The following is an 11,236-nucleotide window of genomic DNA, read 5'->3' as shown; positions in this document are numbered from 1 at the left end:
ATTCATTTTCCTAGAATTAATTAAATTATTCATTACAGCCTTATAAATAACCATTATCTACTACTGCAGGAAAAAATAATTGGGGTTTTGAATAAGATCACCTGTGGACTTTAATTTTTCTTTCTTTCTTTCATTAATTATAAAATTATCAGTCATGGTCATTGCGTCATTCAAATTCTATCCTCAGCATGATTTGTTCCCAAACCAGACAGATGGGCACGGGGATGGGAGAGAGACAGCAGGGAGAAAAAATTGAGATAGTTTTAGTTACTCTATATTTCAGTCATCACAAACTCCTCTTAGGAGCAAAGGGAATCATCTATCTGGCTAATGAAAGAAAAATAAACAAGCAAACTAATTCTTTATCCTTTTTCCCCCACTCGATCTCACAATTTTTGAAAGAGGCATGTTAAAAATCTCCTACCAAGATTACAGAATTGTGTACTTCTCTTTTCATTAATAAAAATTTTGCTATAGATGTCTTAGCTCTAACATGTGAGGCATGCAAGTTAGTAAGGATTCTGATCTTTGATTTTCCTATTTGTTGATTTGTTTTAATAATATATTTTAAAATTTCCTTTATTAACTTTTTTTATGTACAAAAATCATACTGTTTTTTAAAATTTTCAACCTCTTTTTGTTAATTTATTTGAAATGTCTCCTCTTATCATCTTAAGAATTCATTTTTATTTCCTTACTCCTATTTTGGGAATGCCTTATCCAGGTAATAAGAGATTGGTTGGCCAAATGCCAAAAGGCTGGCAAGCTGTGACCCATACATTGAGTGGCTGTGTTCGGAAGCCTCCAGGTTAGTAAGCTCTTATGGAGTTAGTACAACTTGTATTCTTCTTCTGGCTTTCCTCTTCTCCTTAAGGGGACACAGGGATAAGTTACATTATGCCTTTTCCCATATTATAATCACAAAGCCTATAAGGAAAGTTCCATCATAAAAGCCATGAAATAGGATGTCATCACTCCAATTTCCCCTTTCACAATGCATTGTCTTGCAAGAGAAAAGCTGCTCCTTGCAGAGCTTTTGTAAAAGAGTCCCTTTTATAAGATTGTTCAGTTTCCTACTTCTCCCTAAGCTGTATCCCTTGGCCCCAACCCCTCAGCCTAAGACAAACTTTTTCCTATAAAGGGTGCACACACACACACACACCACACTACCAAAAAGGAAATTTTTTAAAAAGAGGATTTATTAGTAACATAGGAAGCCATCTTTATAAAATCTCCTGTTAGTTATTAACTTTTTCCATCTTTTCAAATAACAAAAATTAGCCCTAGCCAGTTTGGCTCAGTGGGATAGAGCATCAGCCCGAGGACTGAAGTGGTCTCAGATTGACTCCCGGTCCAGGGCACATACCTTGTCTGCTGGCTCTGACTTCTGGACAGGGTGCGTGTGGGAGGCACCAATCAATGCGTCTCTCTCACATCAATGTTTTTCTCTCTCTGTCTCTCCCCCCTCCCTTCCACTCTCTCTAAAAATAAATGGAAAATTATCCTTGGATGAGGATTAACAACAACAACAACATGCCTAAAGAAGATCGAAGAATTTTAACATTTTGTCTTTTATAAGTAAACTAGAGCCCGGTGCATGAAAATTCATGCACTGGGGGGGGGGGGTCCCTTAGCCCGGCCTGCCCCCTCTCACAGTCTGGGAGCCCTCAGGGGTGGGAGGCGACCCAGAGATCAGGGGAAGGTGACACCCCCATCACACCTCTGCTGCTGCCACTGCTGGCAGCACAAGCCTCAGAAGGCCCTGGTTACCTGAGCCTCGGGCGGCCCTGGGTGGCTGGGGGGCTGAGGGGACTGGGGGACTCCAGAGGCAGTCGCAGAGCAAGGCTGGGGGGGGCCCCTGCTGCCTTGGAGGGGCTGAGGGGACTAGACACCACCATCTTGTGGCTGTGGGCACTGCCATCTTTGAGGGCATGGCAGTCAATTAGCATATTCCCTCCTTATTGGCTGTGGGTGCCACCATCTTTGAGGGTGAAGCAGTCAATTAGCATATTCCCTCCTTATTGGCTGTGGGCACTGCCATCTTTGCGATGGCGTGGGGGTCAATTAGCATATTTTCTCTTTATTAGATAGGAAGAGATCCTAACATTTGAATTAGCTGAAGTAAAGAAATACATGTATGTCTGTGTATTAGAAAAACTATTCAATTACTATTTTGTGTCTGCCCAAGCTAAAGTACTCAAATCAATAATGCCCTATTTTTTACAAAATAATTTATCCTGATAAATTGTGGAAATGGAGAGGCCTATTTCCTGAAGTGTATTTTTGTCTACTTGTCAATGTGGAGATAATAAAACACATTGCCTCAAGAACAATGGAAATAATATTACATTTACTAGGCTTTATTCACATGTTAACATTCCAGTTTCTTTTGACTTTCTTAAATTTTGGCATACTTCACCCTTCTTGGCTTTTTTCATCTTCTTCCAGATCAATTCCCACTTGGATCTACAAATTTGTTAAAAGCAGAATTTAAGTGTTCATAATGAAATCAGTGAAACTGCACTAAGTGCCATATATTGTAAATTTTAAAGTACATTCTTTCACTAGCCTAATAAAACCACTGTTGCTTTTAGCTATTCCATCAATAACACTAACCAATTTGGCATCTGGTTGAGACATCTTCTGTCTTGGTTTTCAAATGGAAACAATTAACTCAATCAATTGTGCATAGTTTCCCTAGGAATTACACTAACCAAAGTAGGATGGCAATAAAGGATTACTTCTGGAAATTTATATATTTCTTTTGACAACACACTAAAACACAAAGAAAACCCCATAATTTTCTAAGAGGCATAGACCCGTGGATCATATTTACTTCTTTTTGTATGTTTATCTTCCTAAATATATATTATTCTATTCTATATTAGAAAAAAAGTAAATAATTTTTTTTATCCTTATGAAATTCAGATATGGGATTCATCTGGAAATTTTCCAGAATCCATGGACAGAGATTTATATTAAATAGTTAGTAATTCTGACCTTATTTTGTTATGATTTCATCAAAATTTAGGTAGATGAAATCTTGAATTCATAAATTCAGTGGCAAAGATTCCCTAGGGAAGCTTCAAATCTCCAGCCTCAGGTATAAATGACTCTCTTCCTCCCTTTTAAATGTTCCCAGGACAAGCCTGCCTGCTGCATGCAAATATGTAAACTCCTTCCTTTTGTACACTTGCCTTTGATACTGTTCTTGTATCAAACTTCCCGTGGCTTAGCAACCCCAGGTTACTGCCACAGCGATAGAGGAAGTTGCTTGAAAAACATTGATTTGTGCTAGAGCAGCCATTCTTGCCAATACCATTTTTAATTTTTAGGTATAAAATTACTTAGATTGATTGGCACTAACGTTTTGTACAGAATTCATTAGTAGGGCAATTTAAAATTCAAAACAGATTTATAAATGACCATTTAAATCAATTATATTGAATAAAAAACACCAAGATGGAATTAATACAGCACAAAATTGAAATAACAATGGTGTGTTATTTGGGAATCACAATAAGTTTGAAAGTGACCTACTTTCAAGACAAATTACTGCGTTGTTTGCTTAATCTATTTTAATGACATTTTTAGTATGTGGAAACAATTCAAAATCAACATGGTCTTTTGCTAATCACACTTCTTAACTGTCCATCTGGTCATATTTTACCTCATAGTTCTGGAAGCTAGATGTCTAAGATCAAGGTGCCACTATATAGGGGAGTTTATAACCCAAAATTCCCCTATATACTCATTTTAATGCATCAGCATATTAAAAAATGCACCTGCAAAGCTGGTGAATATTCTAATGAAAACTTCCCTTAAGATTCTTGCCTGCAGGAAAATAAAAAGATAGAAAGCCCTCGGGACAAGGGCTTGCTCTAGTCTAGAGGGCTCCCAGGCCTCTTCCCGGGTGCACTTTTTATTTCTAAGGGTCCCCAGGAGACTTGCAGTCAGGGGAGCAATGGGCAGCAGCAGCTCAAACCAGGCTCACTCCGTGATCCTGTCTCCAAGGCCCCCATTTTCTCTGACTTCCCAGTGAGCTGAAAGCAGCCCAGCCTAGACTCACTTCTACCACCGTGACCTTCACTTCCCAGTGAGCCAACAGCAGCCTTAACTTTCCCAGAGCCAAAGTAGGGCACCACCTAGGCACCTCCTGTTGTTTCTTCTGCCCTAATTTCCTCCTTTGTTTCATTGTCCCCCAGCTTTAATAAACAAACTCTCCAACCCATCAGGACTCATGTTGTGAAATGTTTCCTACACAAAGTCAGGGACCCACATACCACAGGCGGCCCTGAGGCAGACCTGCTCCTGGCAGGCTTCTGTCCAGTAACAATACTTGTTTTGGGTCCTTTATCTCATCCACACCCCATTTTCCAAAGAACCCCATCTTACTCATAGAACACGACAGACTGTAGCCTTTGACTCCATCAATTATTATTTAGTTTTCAAACTCTCTTTTTGATTCACTTCCATAAGTTTTATTTTCATCTATTTTAATAATGCTTCCACCTTTCTTCCTCTAACGGTAAGCATCTGCATAGATACAGCTGAACTGGTTTTTTTCCTTTTCTGTATTTTCATTTTATATCAGATGGTATTGTACCTAATATTACATCTCCACCCCTGACTTTCTCCTAAGGATAGGTTTTTCATTTCTTACAGCCTGCTAGACATCACTATTTGGTGCTGTAATCTCAATGCAGCTGAAATAGAACACTTCATCTTTCAACCATTTCACTTTTTTTCTCTGTTTCATGTTTCTATAGGTATCCATTAGCCACCTACTTATCAAGTTCAAAAATTATGACTTATCTTTGAGTATTTCCTCATAGTTCTGGAGGCTAGAAGTCCACGATCAAGGTGCCAGTTGGGCTGGTTTCCTCTGAGACTTCTCTTCTTGGCTTGTGGACGGCTGTCCTCTTGCTTCCTCTTCATACACTCACTTCTCTGTGTGAATACACATCCCTAGGTTTCCCTTCCTCTTTTTATAAGACACCAGTCATATTGGATTAGGGCTTCTCTCTATCAACCTCATTTGAACTTAATCACCTTTTTAAAGACCTTATCTCTGAATATGGTTACATTCTAAACTGTGAGAAAATAAATTTCTGTTGTTGAAGCACCCAGTCTGCAAAATTTTGTTATGGCCGCCCTGGCAAACTGATACAGTATTGAACTTGCTCATTCTTGTTGATTATCCACTCAGCTTACTATAAATACTCTGAAGATGCAATGCGAAATGTTGAACCCTCTCATGTTGTTTGCAGTTTTCCTATCTGTTGTTTGCAGTCTCTCCATCAGAACATCCATCTCATTAAGCATAGTTACCATGCTTTACCCCTTCTAGAACTATCCGTATAAACCATTCCTGATGGAAGAGTTAATTACCTCTCCAGAATGTCTCTAAGATTTGATCATTTCTATAACTTCCATGACCTGCATTTTATCTAGTCCTTCACCTTATGCCCTGCTTTCTCAAAGATGCTCCTAGCCAGGCTCTAGTTTCTTAAATTAGCTAATATTCTGTGTTCTTATATAAAACACAGAAATTACTGCTTTCATCATCTCTTTAACCTACCAGGAGCCTATTCATGTTTTATTTTTGCACAGAGCAGCATTTTCTGAGTTATATTTTTTTGGAACCTTACGTATATGGAATACTTATATATATATAGCTTTAAAAATTTCCTACTCAAACATATTTTGGAGATACTGGGCTCTCTATCCTCTGCTGATCCACTACCCTCACATGGTGTTCTTCTACTGCACCAGTATACATACATAAATTCTATTGCTAAAGTATGTCTTTAGGTTAGAGATATAGACTCTTTAAAATTAAGATTAAGAAGTTAATTATGAGCCTAATTTGCTTTGTGAGCTTGATTTTAAGGTCTTATTTTAAACACCTAATTATTTGATAAGCACCATGGTTTTATTTCTACAGCTGATTTTTAATATTGGTAGAACCATTATCCAGCCACTTGCTCATTCTAAAAAAAAATTGCTAGAGTAGAATAATAATTTTTATTTGTAATCGCAAATGCCATGTACATAAATTATAAATGGAGTTTATTGGTATGATAAATATGAAACATTTCCCAAAAGGCACAGATTTAGAATCCATCAGCTGCAGTCTTGGAACTTTCTGTTAAGCTAGCTAGCTTGATATCAGACAATCTAGAGGAATGAATTCTTAATATTGTCCATAGATGCTACTCCAATATTAATTGTTTACCTAGGTCTTAGGGGGAAAAAGAGATAAGAAAAATGTCTCCATTGGCATTGTTCACAAGGTTTTAAAAGAAAGATTTTTGGATTGCTTTCTAAACCACTATTACATATCTGCTTTGAACACCAGAGGAAGAGAACATGTTGTCTTGAACACTTAGCCTAGAAATCCTGGCTGCTGGAAGGTATGACTTCTTCCCAGATCTGCAACAAAGCTGATCGGCAGGTTCAAAGCTTATCAAAAATTTTGACTATAATTTTGCTCAGACTTGGTAAAAACTGCAAACACTTTTGGAAGAGATTCTGTTTGACTGGAAGATTCATGGCCCTGAGTTTAGTCATCAGCTTCTGCCACAATAACTGTTATTGCTCCAGAGGAAATGTTTGGCTTTGAGCAGTCACGAATAGCTGACAATCACATGCTAACTATAAAATAAAAGAATAAATAATTCACACAAACAGACCTGTGGATGGCAGTTAATTTGTATTATCTATCTGGATGTGAAGAGTTTGGGGGTAAAAATCAGTGATTTTGATGTAATTGTTATTGGACTAGCCTGTGTCATTTACCTAAAGGTGATTCGTTTTCTCTCCCCCTTTTTGCTGAAGATTTGGGACATATGTCTAATTTTTCAAAAAGCTGTATAAGCCCTAACCAGTTTGGCTCAGTGGATAGAGCGTCGGTCTGCGGACTCAAGGGTCCCAGGTTCGATTCCGGTCAAGGGCATGTACCTTGGTTGCGGGCACATCCCCACTAGGGAGTGTGCAGGAGGCAGCTGATCGATGTTTCTCTCTCATCGATGTTTCTAACTCTCTATCCCTCTTCCTTCCTCTCTGTAAAAAATCAATAAAATATATTTTTAAAAAGCTGTATAATATCTTGTAGGTGCTTTTGCAGTGAATACTCTGAATAAAACATTAAAACTTTTATATCTATTTTGAGTCCATACACCTCCAATCACAGATAGTTCCTCCCCATGGGAGTAAGGGCTGAGAGTGGGTTGGCAGATGTTACTTTGGTTGTTCTGAACTGTTTCCTACAATGCTCATATTCACATATAGGAAGATCTCATTTATGTTTCTTCTTTTATCTTCTCATAAGATTATCACAGTTCATGTGGGGTTTTGGTTGTATATTAATGTATTTCTGGGTATCATGAGATATTATTGAATAAGCAATTTAGACTCACACAAAGAAATATTTTAAGAGCCCAGCTTCCTGAATCAGAAAAACTTAGGTGCATAGTTATCTCAATCATTTATTAGCAAAGTGACTTTAGAGAAGTTATCTGATGCCTCTGGATCTTTATCTCTAAATTGCAATAAGAATAGTACTGAACCCATGAAGTTGTTGATGAGATAATAAATTTAATGTGTTTTCTGTAGTACCTGGGAAACAGTATACATTTAATCAATAATGATGATAATAATTATTATTGCTATTATTATTATGTTGAACAGAAAAAAATTCAGTGAAACATCATTCACATATTAGTTCATCTTTGGACCAACTTGGAATTGGAAGTAAGGGCCTGGATCTAGTACTAGAACAGCTTCTTTGATTTCAGTTTCCTAATCTGCAGCCAGATTCTGTACAAGCCACGTCTATGTCTAAAATATAATCTGTTTTCACTCACCCACGTGTAACTAGAACCAGAATCTTCATGTTGTGATAGGACATTAAAGATGAAACAATCTCTTCCTCTTCCAACCTTATTATCTTGGATAAGTTAAATTCTCATTCTTAACTTCTGGTTTTTCATTTAAAATGTGGGTATAAAATAACTTGCAAAGATATCTTGAAGGTTTTAAAGTATAATATAATGACATTTATTTCAACGAGCAACTAATGAATAAAATGTGGCTAGTACTGTTTAAAATTTTGTTTTTAAATAATTAGGATATTGGAGAATATTTTAAGGATAATATGCTGTGTCTGAAAACATATGGAAGTGATTTAGGGTTATAAAATATTATTTGCATTATTCTAATACATTAAGACTGTCTACTCATTAACATTTTCCAATATAAGGTCTGTTGTCTTTTAAAATGTATGGATAGTACTTAACAGATGCCAAATAACTGACCCATTACTCCAATCATTCTCAGTTGTAATCTTCTCTTTATTTATAATTGCATTCCAATTATTTGTTTTTGAGATATTTTTAAAGAGGATGATTTGGGGAAAAACACATCTAAAACAGGTAAACATGATTTTTTTAAAAAAAATATTTGATAGTTATAATGGCATATGGACTGAAGTTTCAGTAAAAAAATTTCATGAATGACTATTATAATTCAGGCTATCATTAAAGAATAAATATGGTTTATATAGAGAGAAAATAGAAAGAAGTCAATTTATATAGTTAGAACTAATGTTTTATAGGAATATAAACAGTAAGCACCAAGAGTGGTAAGTACTTATATCATATGAATAAATGATTTGGTGAGACTAACCTCTCTTCTTATAATGTTTGATTTCTTAATCTAACAGGATATTTAGGACAGTATTGAAGTTTCATGAACAAGTAAAATAAAATTAATATATTATAGACCATGTGAAGCTGAAGTGCATAGAAAATAGGGTTCTAAATGAATGTATTGAGATAGGCCTATAAAATGTTTCCAGTTGCAGATGTAAATAAAGGAACAAAAAGCAGACACATGTAAATAAATATATGTAAAGAAAGGAACAAAAAAAGCAGAAAGAAATGTACACCAGGATCCTATTAATTAAAAATCTATAATTTCATTAAGCGAATAGGAAACAATAAAAAGAGGAAAGGTAATTATTTATGGCCCCTATTCTATGTAACAGATATTTAACATAAATTAACCTGTTTAGTTCTTAGAACAATCCTGTAAATTATGTACTGTCATTTTCATTTTACTAACACATGAACATGAAATATAGAGAAATTAAGTAACGAGGCCAAACTTTACTCCTTTATTCAACACTATTCCAGGTGCTTGAACAACATCAATGGACAAAAACATCTCTTTAATTCAGCTTACATTTTAGCCAGGAAAAAGAGAAAACAAGTACATGAATAAAATGTATAATATTTTAGAACATAATGAGTACTATGGGGAAAAAAAGGAAGTGCAGGTAAGAGGGGATCAGAAATCCTTGGATGGTGGGAGTTTGCACTTTTAAACAATATTTGCTAAATCTCCTTGAGAGGGTGACATCTGAGAAAAAAAATGAAGTTAGGGAGTTAACATGTGGCTCTCAGAGAGGGCATTTGAGGCAGAGGGAAACAGCTGGAATGAATAAGGTGGGCTCCTGCCTACATGGGCATGGTAGAGAAGTGGCAATTTGTCTGGAGCAGAGGGAGCAAGAGGCAGAGTGAAGGAGGGAACAGGCAGAGTTATTGGGAGGGGAGCATAACAATTGGGACCATGTGGATCATTGTGAGCACTTGGGTTTAGAACAGGGGTGGGCAAACTTTTTGACTTGAGGGCCACAATGGGTTCTTAAACTAGACCTGAGGGCCGGAACAAAAGCATGGATGGAGTGTTTGTGTGAACTAATATAAATTTAAAGTAAACATCATTACATAAAAGGGTACGGTCTTTTTTTTTTTTTTTAGTTTTATTCATTTCAAATGGGCCGGATCCGCCCGCGCCATAGTTTGCCCAGGGCTGGTTTAGAATCTGAGTTACTAACATTAGGGAGCAGAGTATCTTGTAAAGCTTGTAGAACATGATTATACAGACAGTCTTCCATTTATGATGGTTTGACTTACGATTTTTCGTCTTTACAATGATGCAAAAGCAATAAGCATTCAGCTGCCACTGTACTTCGAATTTTGAGCTTTGAGCTTTTCTGGGCTAGCAATATGCTGTATGATATTAGTTATGATGCTGGGCAGTGGCAATGAGCCCCGGTTCTCAGTCAGCCACGAAATCGCGAGGATAAACATCCAATGCTCAACTGTGTACTGTGTTCCCAGGGTTTGTTACATGTTTTGTTTTGTGCTTTTTTTTCCCTATCCCATCATGTCTACAAAACATTCATCTATGTCTCCTGCTTCTGATGAGAAGAGGCAGGCAATTACTGTATGCAAGCAGTGCTCCCTTCTCCTCGTATGATATGGTTTGAAAATGTATTAGTGGGTACATCTGTACGTCCAGAACACAGTGCTAAATGATGCTCACCTGAGCCCATGCTTTCTTAATGAAAAACAAAACAAAACAAACAAACAAAACAACCATTAGGCATACAGTCAAGAGATAATAGGAAAGCTGTTTGTTATCTAAGAGCTGCATAGCCAAATGAAGGACCGCTTTGTAAACAGTAAGGACAAGGAACACTTTGCTAGAGAAAGCCAAAATCAGATCTGGCTCAGAAATGTAAAATCAGACTTTGAGTCTCTGGTACATTCCACTCACGTCTATCCCTTAAGACAGCTGAGCTTCATTTTCTTCATCTGCAAAATGGGAACGAAGACATAAAACTTGCCCAAGAATGAATGCTGTGAGGGCCGAATGAGATAACACGGTGCACGGTTTTTGAAACCATAAAGTTCTGTGCACATGTTAATTAGGTAACAAATGTTGAAACAGTACCTGCAAGATTATATGGCTTCCGTCATGTTAATCAACTTAAGGTTGCTTAGAAAGATCAGGCTTTTAGAGATTAGAAATAAAACTCAGATTAGGTTAGATGCCGGGAGTCTAGGCAAGTGATGAAATCACAGCAACTGTAGGTTATCCGTTTCTTTTCCAGAAGGTCATTTGCTGTTCTATTGCTTTTTGTTACTAGCAATCAAAAGGTGCCTCTAAATGACTCCAGCTCCTGGAGAGGTGGTTGTTTTTGCCTTTGGTCCCAACACTGTCCTTACCCGACCCCTGCCCTCAACGTCTGAACAAGCTTCTAGGGAGGAGTCATCTGCCAGCTTGAAGGATAGGATGGGTTTACCAGCCCGAGTAGTGGATGTGTGGTAGGTAGTTAGACATGAACAGAGCAAGGACGATAGGCCAAGTACAGAAAGTCACCAGG

The sequence above is a fragment of the Myotis lucifugus genome, unplaced genomic scaffold (genome assembly GCF_000147115.1).
Source record: "Myotis lucifugus unplaced genomic scaffold, Myoluc2.0 scaffold_1, whole genome shotgun sequence".
In the NCBI taxonomy this organism is placed as follows: domain Eukaryota; kingdom Metazoa; phylum Chordata; class Mammalia; order Chiroptera; family Vespertilionidae; genus Myotis; species Myotis lucifugus.
Note: the sequence above shows the minus strand (reverse complement) of the source record.